The following is a 12,032-nucleotide window of genomic DNA, read 5'->3' as shown; positions in this document are numbered from 1 at the left end:
GTCTGTTTTCTTACCTCACCCTCATATGTAACATGTAAAAGCCGTAGACTTTTCTTTATCCTCATGATCTTCACTCCCAATTCCCGTATCCCCCTTGCGTCCTCTCTTTCGTGTACCACCAGACCGCCTTACCTAATTTGTCACGTTTGATTTCCATACTAGAGTTCACCAACTTCCTTTCTTTTGCTGGCGGCCTTTCGTTTTGATTCATCTCTGAACTGAATCCCCGTTCCCCATGGAGAACGGACTCATTTCGGTTTTACCATTGCTAAAAAGGACTTTGGGCAATGTGTTTTGGTGCCCGTTACTGCTCCGATACCTCGCTGGCTTCAAAGGGAACCATGCGAGTGTTGATGGGAATGAGGTTTCCCTCTGCTCGCTGGTGGCACTTGAATTCTGTAACTACAGTGAAAACAGAAAGGACTGAACTATTGAGTTTCCTGCAGAAAAGTCAATGTTTTGTGGGGGTTTTGTTCAATTTCTATCTCTGGGTTTGTGCTTTCACAACCCACCACTAGGAGGGAGATCAGGGCTACTCATTCCTCTGGAAAGGGAACAGAGAGGCTGAGGTTTAACAACTACTTTTTTTCCCAATCACAGCCTTTAACTTTTGCTCCTAAAATTCTGAATACATTTTCCTAAGACGCTGAGTAATTCATTGAGAGCGGGCACGCCCGAGGCTCTACGGGTCTGAACGTGGTGTCTGAAATAGCATCATTCATTAGATGCCCAAAAATGCCAGTTATTCTTGAAAATTGTGACCCAGGCCAGCTGCCCCAGCTCACCTCGGAAGACCGCAGATCTGAAAGCGTTGACTTCTTGCACATCTGTTCTTCTTTTCAGTAGCTAAAATATATTCCTCGCTCTATCTGTTAACATTCACTACTATCAGCAATGGAAGAAAACCTTGCTTTGAATGATTTATTTATATACATTTGTTCTTGTTATTTGTGTGACTGGGTTTGAAATATTCCTCCTACCGGCAAAAGCAGTTTATGCCGCAGCTTCCAGACTTAGATGATATTTTGATGGACAGCCAAGCAGTTGTTTTCAAAAGACAGTCTGAATCAGGAGTTATAAAATGATGAGCATAACAATTTGCAGGTAGAGGAAGATGCATTTTCTTCCCTAGAAAACAAGCTTTGGGAGAAGGAAGAGTTGAGCTAAACTAGGATAAGGGATTTTTCTTTTTTTTTTTTTTTAAATGAGAAGCCTTTACCAAAAAAAATTAAAAAAAAAAAGAAAAAAAAAGAATTAAAAAAAAAAACAACAGAAGTACAGGAAACAAAAGCAAAAGTGTGTATGTAAGGATTAGAAGAAATACCTGGAAGCACAAAGGAATTTTCATGTGGAAAAGGAGGAGGTGTATGCAGTGAAAGGCAGAGATTTGCAAAGGCCCCTGATGGCGACTGCCTGGTTTTAAAGTGACAATGATCAGTTTGGGCAAAGGCTCTTGGAAAAAAGCTGTAAATTTGAAAAAACAGAGAGGCAGACTCTTACTCAAGGCAGGTCTCCCGAGCTCCTGGTCTTCTGCAAACGTCTTCCCAGCAGCAGCAGTTCAGCAGGCAAGCTTGCTGTATAAGTAGGTGGTATTGGCTGATAAGATAGCAGGCAAGAAGCTATTTTCTGATTTAAAGATTGTTTATCTCCCCTGACGGTTTTCATGGCGGTTTTAAAAGTTTTAACGAGGTGTTTGGCACGGCCGTTTGGATTGTTGAGGGGCAGATAAAGGATGTCGAACGCTATGACTCTGAAATAACTGTTTTGCGTTTGCGAGCTTTGGGCTTATACCCGTTGTCAGGTATCTATTCCGAATAAATGAATTTATTCTGAAAAAGCTGTGGGAACGATGGAGGAAGTTATGGTGGGGAGGGGAGTCATACTCAAAAGATATCAGCGTGTCCTTCCTCTGGGTTTGCTGCGTGGTTTGTGCTTATTTAGATACGAAAACAGGGATTTGACTCTTCCGGCCAAGTCTTTTTGTTGATTCAAAAGTGGCAGTGATCAAGGTAGGGAGCGAACAAGAAGTAAAAAAAAAAAGTCAGTACGTGTCAGTGATGGAACATTGTGGACTCCGTGGGGGAACGGATTAATTCCCCTCGGAATGAACAGGTCTGGTCTGGAAAACCGAGGTAACTTGGGAAATTAGCAACTGTCACTTTTCTAGTAAACAAGAGCGTTTGCAAAGAGAATTGGGATAAATTCTGCAGGTAGGAATAAAGACCAGGGACCTCAGGCTGCTCCCTTCACTTCTGCTAACGCTGGATGCTTTGCGCCAAAAGCCATCACCAGCCCTTGCCGATTTATGTAACGCATTCACGTTTTCATAATTAGGATGCTGTTTATCCCAACTAATCAATCCATTCGGGGCGTTGATAGGACAACCAGCGTCACAGCGCGAGTGCCGTGTCTCGCGTCGCGTACCTTTGCGGCGCTGTCGAACGTCTCACAGCTACGTAACCGGTACGCGTCCATCTCTGCCAGAGCATCCGCTCTTTACCTGAGGTTATTTTTCAGGGTTTTTAGTCTTTCCTAATCATTCTTCCTTCTTTACTGTGTTTTTTGTAATCGTGGACACCTACTAGAGGAGTTTGGCCCTTGTCCTTCTGGCATTCATTTCATCTTCTGATTTTTTTTGTTAGTGGCTCTGTTTTCTCCTAGTTGTTCTGGAAAACAGAACAACTTAAACACTAAAGATGAAAATGAGCAATTGACCTAAATACAGGTCAAACCTCTTTGGATTATTTAATTTTTTTTAAGAAAAGGTTTATACATTAAACAAATGTATACGCCGTAGCCGAAAGATAAATTAGGTACGCTCAGCAGTTGCTTAGTTTATTATAACATGTTTTTCAAATAAAAATTCTTCATCTTTCTCTCAGCTTTCAAGTTGAAAAGGATCAAATCTTGATTTGCTTCTTACCTTACCCTGGCATTTACGCACACAATTGTCCTCAATGGTGTTATATCGGTATGAGGGGGGAAAATTCTTCTCTAAAATCAAGGGCCGGACCGTAATTTAGCCCTCACTGACATAAACTTCTGCTGGGGGAAGCTAACGTGTGCTTGTTTTATTGTTCATTATCCTATCGAGACGTAAGGAGGTATTCCTCGGTAATTCCCTTTCCCTGTGCTTAGCTGGGGTGTTTAGGTACAAGCGAGAGCAGAAACGGGATTAGAAGGGGAGTTATGATTAATTGCATGGCTTTCCTCTCCAGCGGAATGATACGTATATTTTAAATATCTGGAATTTGCTTCCATTGCAGTAGGACCAGGACTCACCCAGACACAAATAATTTCTTGATACACTTTAATTCACCAGAGATAAGGATATCTTGACTGAAAGATGATGATAGGCAGAAGAAGATCATATATCTCAAGGAGAAACAAATTTGGGTTTATGTTAACGTTCAACGGAATGACTTGGAAACCACTTAACGACAGCCTTGAACTGGCTTCATAGATAGTGCATCTGATTTTATCCTTCCTAGGCAAACACAGTCTTTCTCAGAAGGATTATGTCCGGACCTGGTGAAAGAAGATTCAGTAATGATCACGGTGGAGCATCTGAAGGGCTTGGGGGCGGGGAGGGAATATTCAGTTTAATTACATCTGTTCAATCCCGCAAAGGCAGTGGGAGCTAAGTAGATCTGTCAAACACTTCAGAAACTTTCCTTCATTAAGGCATGGAATTTGGGGGGGTTGCTCTGGGATTACAGAACTACAGTGCAAGTAGGATCATTCCTAGAAGACATTTACAATCATTTTTACTTAAAGACAACCCTAAACAATAAATGAAAGGCATGAGACATAGTCACGGTAATTCACTTCATATCCCATGTGTTTTGTGGCTTCCTCAAGGCTTCCGAATTGTTCTGGTATTGAATAGCACTGATTAGCAAAGTCTCCTTAGCACAGAGGAGTATAGTATTTCACAATAAGCAAGTTCTGCCAATCAGCGCTTTTAGTCCATGTCAGAAACCTAACCACAGCGGTCTGACTGCAGGAAAGAAGGAGCAAGGAGCAGCAGTAAAATTGGCACGAAGAATCGTACTATAATCAACTTGACGTGAATTATTGATGGGGAATAATAATGTCAGCGTTAGCTATATTACGGCTGTGGAGAAGAATGAAGATGTGGATTTTCTTTAATGCACCAGAAAGTATACATTATTAACAAACGTGCAAATGTGTAAAAATCTGTTACTAATGCCAGTAACACAGTTCCGTCATGGTCCAATTCTCAGGCCCCTAACTTGGAAACCACAGTGATCTTCTAACGCAACTTCTTGTAACGGTGCAAGGTGATGAGGAACACCAAGGTGATGATGAGGAACACCAAGGTGATGATGAGGAGCACCAAGGTGATGAAGATCTGTTAGGCTGTGTGCATCTGCATCCTGTGCCTGAACTCTGAAAAACTCCGTGTGTAGAACAGGGTATTCTCAAAGAAAAAATATAAGCGAGCAGATTTAACGATAAACGCGGAGACAACAGCAAAAACACGGTCTTGTCTTTAAAGCACAGAATTAAATTGTGGTTTGGTTAAGTGGAGGTCTACTAAAATCCTACTTTACAGCATATTTTAAAGCATCCAGCTGTTAAATGACACTTGGCACAGCCAGCCTAAGCTCTCCCTCTGCAGAGGATGGAAAGAGCTGGGTGGCTTCAGGGTTACGTTCACGTCATCCTGACTCAGCATCCTGGATCGGTGGGTCGAATCACTCTGACGCTGCAGGAGGCACGAGTACCGTCTTATTGTCTCAGGATTATTGTCCGTGGCCTAACAACAGGGATGAATCATTTAGTCACAGATACACATCACACGGATGAACAGATTTTTGTTTCAGTGCATCAGCGCTGTTTAATATGGGCGTACGAAGGAAGACGTGAGGCGGAGCTGGTTCTTCTTGGTGGGACTGCAGAGCGGTCCACAGACCGGGGTGGGATGAGAGCAGGATACACAACGCAGACAACCAAAAATTGTACGCAGGGTGGTTCTGGGGTCCTGCATTATTTGCTGATGAGTTTCTTCTATATCTAACTTTTACCGAACAGGCTGCTCATCGGTTGGCTAGCTAGCATTTACAAAACCCTCTCGTCTGAGGTAGGAAGTCACCAAGTTCATCTTCACCGTGGCTGCTACCTCGCTGCCTCCAAGCCTCAGGAGCCTCCAGTGTTAGCGAGGAGGTTTGCTGTGTGTTTAATGCTAGCTCGACTTTAGGTGTTGTAATCACCCACTTGCTGATTTTATGTTACTGCATTGCACTTTAAATCCTTGCTTGTCGCGGCATGAGTTATTCATGGTCCTCTCTTGGAGGATTTCCCCGCATCCTGCCATGGTCTTTGACATTTTCAGCGCAGGAATAGAAGTAGTAGACCTTGGGATGGTTAAAATACTGTGTCTGAAATAAGCAACAACCTACTTTTATTTTACCCCCTGCAGCACGCTTCCCGTAACTGGCAACTCTGAGGTAATGCTGTTTAAAATTGCATGTCCACATGACCCGTCAGGGTCTGCCGATCACAGAATGGTTGAGGTTGGAAGAGACCTCTGGAAGTCATCTCGTCCAATGCCCTGCTGAAGCAGAGCCACTTAGAGCTGGTTTCCCAGGACCACATCCAGGAGGCTTTTGAATATCTCCAAGGATGGAGACTCCACAACATCCCTGAGCAATCCGTGCCAGTGCTCGGTCATCCTCACAGCGAAAACGTATTTCCTGGTGTTCAGATGTCACCTCGTGTGTTCCGCCTTGTTCCCATTGCCTTTGATCCTATCACTGGGCACCACTGAGAAGACCCTGGCTCCATCCTCTTTGCATCTCCCTTCAGGCATTTATATATGTTGATAAGATCCCCCCAAACCTGAGTGAGCCCCAGCTCACTCAGCCTCTCCTCTTAGGAGAGATTCTCCAGTCCCATCATCATCGTTGTGACCCTATGTTGGGCTCTCTCCAGTAGGTCCGTATCTCTCCTGTCCTGGGGAGCCCAGAACTGGAGACACTACTCCAGGTGTGGTCTCACTAGTGTTGAGTAGAGGGGAAGGATCCACTCACTTGACCGACTGGCAATACGTTGCTCACCCAACTCCGGGGTCGAGGCAGGGGCTTGTGGCTTGTATCCTAATTGTCCTAATCAAAGTTAATAACAGGTTTTTCTAATCTGTGACCTCCCTGAGCAAACCTTGCTTTAATTACAAGCAAAATGAGCTGAGCCAGGGATAAAAAAAAAAAAAAAAAAACCAAAAAAACCCAACCAGTAATTTTATAGTCTTAATTTCCTGTATTTTGTGGGATTGGGTGAAATCCGTAATTTTGAGCATAGATTTTATGGCTTAATTTCTTACTGCTTTTGTACTAGGAAGGAGAAAAAAAAGCTTGCATATATGAAAATCAACATAATAAACCGTTATTGCTGGCACAAGAGACATTAAGGTCTCCCTTGGAACAGCGCAAATACATTAAAAATGTATTTAGATGCATTTAAACATGCATATTATTTCACAGATGAGTGTAATGGTTTCTTAGGAGCTATTAGGTTTTAGTATGCAAAACCCATGTTTATTCGTACGACTTTGGAGAAAAATTATTTAACAAAAATGACAGTAACAGGCCCCTTAAGGTTTCATTATATAAATCTTAATTCAGGCGTTTGGATTATTAATCCAGGAAAATGCCACGGACCTAAATGACTCATTACACACACATTTTGCATCAGTTTATTAATAAACTCATAAATAGCCCATTATTATTAATTGGATTTTTCTAAAGCATCCAGATTTGCGATATCAACAATGCAAGGGGCGTGCCTCCAAGGGCTTTCATCTTCACATCCGTGCGAGTTCATCCACGTCAGGTTCAGGAGAACAGGGCAAGAGATGCAGAAATAACCAACCATCGAGGTCTGTGCTATTACAGCCAGGTAAACGCGAGGCATTGTTCGTTATAATTAGCATAACTTTAAGTTCAGATGTGAAAAAGTTTTTTAAAAAGTGACATTTTGTAACACGAAGCTGCCATACTTGAATTAAAGCTTGTAAGACATCAAGACATGTCTGGCTTCTAAAGAACTCCATGGACAAGGCAAAGCAGGGTACGAGTGACCTCTGTTCTTCTGGGGGAAGAAGGAGTGACGGAAGGTTGTTGGGAGGGACACTGAGGGTACCAGAGAAGCTTCCTCATCCGGAGTTTTACTCTGCTGGTGGCAAAATTATGGCCAAGTCAAAATGCAAACAGCACCAACGGGTTGAATCTTTGGAGAAAGAAAAGAAGGTCAGAAAAGGCCCAGAAGAAGAAGACACCACCTTCTTCATGGTGGAGACATGACCGTGAAGTAAATGAGGTAGGATGGAGCAGAACCCAAGTGATAAGTGACCGACAGGAAATTTTCTCGTGCCTGATACTCCGCTGCTTTAAGATCTGCACTTGGTGACATCTTTGCTTATGTTTCTTTTCTCTTTGCGTTGTAACTGCTGAGGCACTTAAATGAAATTTAATAAAAAAGAAATGGGAACAAAATCCTGCCTGGAGTTTTTATGGCTGAGTATAAACTTCTGAAAACAGAAGTGTATCATGCAGGTTCTTCCCATAAAACCAGACAGGCTGGCTCTTCTGCCAAGGGCAGAAGAAAAAGGGAAGGTTTGAGGACAGACTGTTGGAACAGGACACAGAGCAGAAAGATGTGTCCTGTTTTTCTGCATCCTTACACCAATGGAGGCAGGAGAGATCATGAGCCGTTTTGTTAGTAGGAGGGAACCAAAGTGGCTGCTTTTATCAGAATCACAGAATCATAGACTCTTAAGCCTGGAAAAGATCTCTAAGGTCATCAAGTCCAACCATCAACCCAACACCACCATGTCTACTAAACCATGTCCCCAAGTGCCACGTCTACACGGTTTTTGAACAGCATAGAATCATAAAAAAGAGAGAGGAAAGAACAGTGAAGGTTTTACGAATCAGGAGTTGGATTTCTCTTTGAATTGCCGCATGTTGGCAGCTCCCACCTCGCCATCCACGCACACACAGACAGAGAAAATGCCAGTGGTATGAGCTCGTCACATAAAACCAGTGTTTAAATAAGCCGTGAGCCTGAAGCTGCTTGTGTCACACCCGGAGATGGTTTTGGATCTTGGCTACTTATTCTCCAAAAAGCATGGCCTGCCAGGGTTAGCCTTCACATGGTTGATGAGAAAGCACTGTTAACGAAAGTCATTTATTTGTGGTTCCACTCAGTCAGACCTTTCTCTGGAGGAACGTAAGAACGAAGGAGCAGGGGCCCCAGCGGTGCTGTGCGGTGGAAGGGGCTGCATTCAGGAGCAATAACAACAGCCTGTCGCCCCATTTGAGACTGACTGGGAACCCTCTGCAAATCCAGGTGGTCTGCATTAAATTAAAAAAAAAAATATTCTGAGTCCTTTGGCCAGGAAATGTGATAACTGCAGGGTTAAAACTATGCTTAATTTAGCTTCATTACTTGTGCTTGAATAAAAGCATCTAAATCCTACATAAGCCAAATCTCAAGGGGAAAAACATTTCTATTTTGCCTAATTTTAGCCATTTGCCTCAGGTAGCAAGCACTTTTTGTGGGTTTTTTTTTGTTTTTTTAACGGGGCTTAGAATAGAACTTTACATGGACATAGGTGTGAGGTCAGCACCAGAAGCGCTGTAGACACGTTACCACAGCACTGCATAACTAATTAACCGTCCTGATAAATTTTTCCCAGGGTGTTTCTTTGTAAGGTGCCTTGAAGGGGCTTGAGAGGAGCAGCTTGATCCTTGAGACGTTCATATTTCAGCTACGCGAGGAGGTCAGTGAGATGGGGCAGTGTTGCTGGTAGCGGCTGGACCAAAGAGACGTCAGTCCTGCCATACCTACAGCCCAGCGTGGTGTTACCTTGGGTGGTAAATGCTTCTGCTTCCGCTGCTGAAATTTTCAAAATTGCCTGAAAATCGTGTCTTTAAGCTCGTTAGGTACTTTTGAGTCCTCTTATGTTGTCCTAATCCCATGGCTGTGTAGACAGCACAAAGCCGGAGAATTATAAAATACTTCAGGTTGGACGGGACCTCTGGAAGTCATCTTGTTCATTGTCGGGTTCAAAGAGGGTCGAAGCAGATCAAGTTGCTCAAAACCTTGACCAGCTGATTTTTAAATATCTCCAAAGAAGGAGAGTCCACAACCACTCACACATATTTCAGTGTTTGACCATCTTCATGGTGATGTTTTCCTCGTTGCTTTTACTTGGAACGTTCTGTTCTGAGGAACTTGCCTCATCTCCTGCCACTGCACGCCTTGGAGAAGAGCCTGGTTCTGTCTTCTCTAACAACTCCCATTAGGTAACTGAAGACCACAAGGTCTTCCCAGAAACCTCTTCTTCTGATGCTGAACAACCAACCTCTCTCAGCCTCTCCTTGTTTTCTGGACTGTAGACTCTCCCGACCACGGATAATTGAGGAGTTCAGTTTTTAAGCGTATTGGGTTGGCATCTTTCTCCAGCACTAAAAAATAATTCACTTTTCACTTTTCTTCTATAAAGCCTTTATTGCTCAGCTCTCAGAAGGGAATTTTTTTTTTTTTTTTAAATTTTATTCCCCTGACGTGCCACCTTTTCAGCATCAATTAAATAGCATCCAGCATCCAGGCAATAGTATATTGTCTGCAGTAAAAACCAGCAGCAATGACAAACTAAATACAGAACTGCTTGCGGAATAGTGAATTAGCCTGCAGTGAGCTGCATTTGAGCGCCGTCACCGATATTTATGTGCCATCGGTAGGTGCTCTCAGACTCATTCCTTTCAGGCTGACAGAAAGCATTAATTGCGATTCTTTAAAACAAAAGCAACAAATTTGAGTAGGAGAAAATACTGCCTACGAGACCGTAGATATATCTAAGCACTGAGAGACTTCTTTTCCCAGCTCAGTTATTTTCTGGCTTAATCAAGTCAGTCAAAGTTGTCTGACCATCTGTCGTCGTCTTTGTCTTTCGGCATCTTTTGGGGTTAGGCGTAAGCAATGGCTCAGACCTGTTGAAACTGAAACTCCCTGTGGTTCCTGTCCCCACTTTCTCCCCAGTGCCTACATTTTAACTCATACTGGGCTCTTTTCAGGGCCAAACCAAGCAATTTTCTTTTTTTTCTTTTTTCTTCTTTTTCTTTTTTTTTTTTATTTTAGAGAACCAGAGGATAATATGCACCAGGGTTCAGCCTTGCATGGATGCAAGCCATGACAGATTTGACCTAGCCTGCTTCCAAGGGTAGCCATGTAGACCTTTCATCTCCCAGAAGACATAGAAATGGAGCCCATGGAGGACATGTCCTGTCTAGATGCAACGGGCTTACAGGAGTGCCGCACCTGGACACGATCCATATGCGATCTGTTATTTCAAAGGACCCTGAGACTCGGACAGCACAGATACAAGGTAATCCAACCTGCTTATTCTGGGGGCCAGAAGTGCCTCCACTATCTGGGGTTTATCACAGGCAGAATAGATGAAGCCAACCGCTGATGGTGGTTGATGGTGTCTTGTAGAGACGTCAGTTTTGGATCCCATCCTGAGACACCTAACTCTCCTCATGGAGAGGGAGCCCTGGTCTTATCTGTCTTTAGCCCTTTTAGGACCTTTTCATAAATCATCTTAAAAAACATCCCCCTCCACAAGGTAAGTAACTCCCCTACCCCAACAACCCATGAAATAAAAGTACTTCAAGGTGTTGCTTGCAGTGTTGCCCTCATATTGCCTGTTCTGTTCCTGTCACAAGTTAATGTTTAATCCGAGTGCTTTGAACACAAAATGATATCTTGCTTATTCAACATCCGGTTTGCACGGGTTATTACACATTAGATTGTTCTGATCATTTATATTTTGACTTGTATTTGCTTTATATTAATAACCTCAGAGCAGTCTATTGTTCCAAAAAATGACACAGTTCCAAGCTTCTCCATAGCAGAAAAGCTTATAAGTGTCTAGTCTAAATTCAGCACTAAGGCTAGAATTTTAAAAAAACCTTAAACTTCCATTTCAGTTTGGGTTTCCTAAGCCAGACATGACTATTTTTCCGACCCAACCAAAATGCATTACTTGTAAACTTGCTGGTACATCATGTTCTTCACTTGCATTTCTTGTTTTATCCTTCCTTGTGCTACGCTGGCTACTGTGCTCTGATCTGTAAAAATTGATGCTCCAGCCAACGAATCAATATGTTGATTTCCATGTTTCCTTGTGCACCTTCAGCGATGTCTTCTGCAAATTAGAGCTCGCCCCAGCTTTTCATTCGGGTGCCTGGTATTTTCTCCCCGACTGACACCTGTCCTTGTGATGCATGCTTGCGCTGGAGCAATTTTCAATTCCGTTTCTCAGCAGCAGCCAAGGAAGATGCTACAAAGGGCACGGCTGCCCAAGTGAGAACAAAAATTCCAAAGCATTTTATCTTGTTTAGTTTTTTAAGAGTTTTCTTTAATACTCTCTTTGCTGTGTAGCAATGTAGTTCAATTCTCCATGTCATTTTCTGTTGCAGGGAAAATAAAAATTACTTCTCTCACTCTTAAATCAAATGCTCTTTTCCACATGTTGCCTTTAATTCAGAATTTCCGTCATCAGTGTTTATCTCATTTTCCCTTGTTAGGCTAGGTCAAGCTGAGACTTGGTTTACTCATTTCGTAAGTGAGTTTTGAGAGGTCTGGTGCTAGTTAGGCAAATGGTTTCAAGGAGATATTCCAAATCCAATTGCTTTTTTCCTTAAGAAAGTCCACTATTGCAAAATCTTTGCCTCTGTGCTTATTCTTTTTCAAGTTTTGTTTGTGTCGTGAAAGCAGCGGCACTGGCTTTGTACCATGGATGTGCCAGCACAGTCAGACCAGGAATATTTAGGCATCTCTACAAAGAGCCAGATGTCACTTTAGAGATGAAAATTACATTTTCAAATCCTATTTTACCGTCTGAAACAAAGGCCCTTTAGTTTGCTTTGTAGGGATGGTGATTTCCTAGGGAAATGGGAAGAGCGTCTATGTTGTTGCCTTTGCGGTGTTATTTATCTGTG

This window comes from Balearica regulorum, chromosome Z (assembly GCF_011004875.1).
Source record: "Balearica regulorum gibbericeps isolate bBalReg1 chromosome Z, bBalReg1.pri, whole genome shotgun sequence".
In the NCBI taxonomy this organism is placed as follows: Eukaryota; Metazoa; Chordata; class Aves; order Gruiformes; family Gruidae; genus Balearica; species Balearica regulorum.
Note: the sequence above shows the minus strand (reverse complement) of the source record.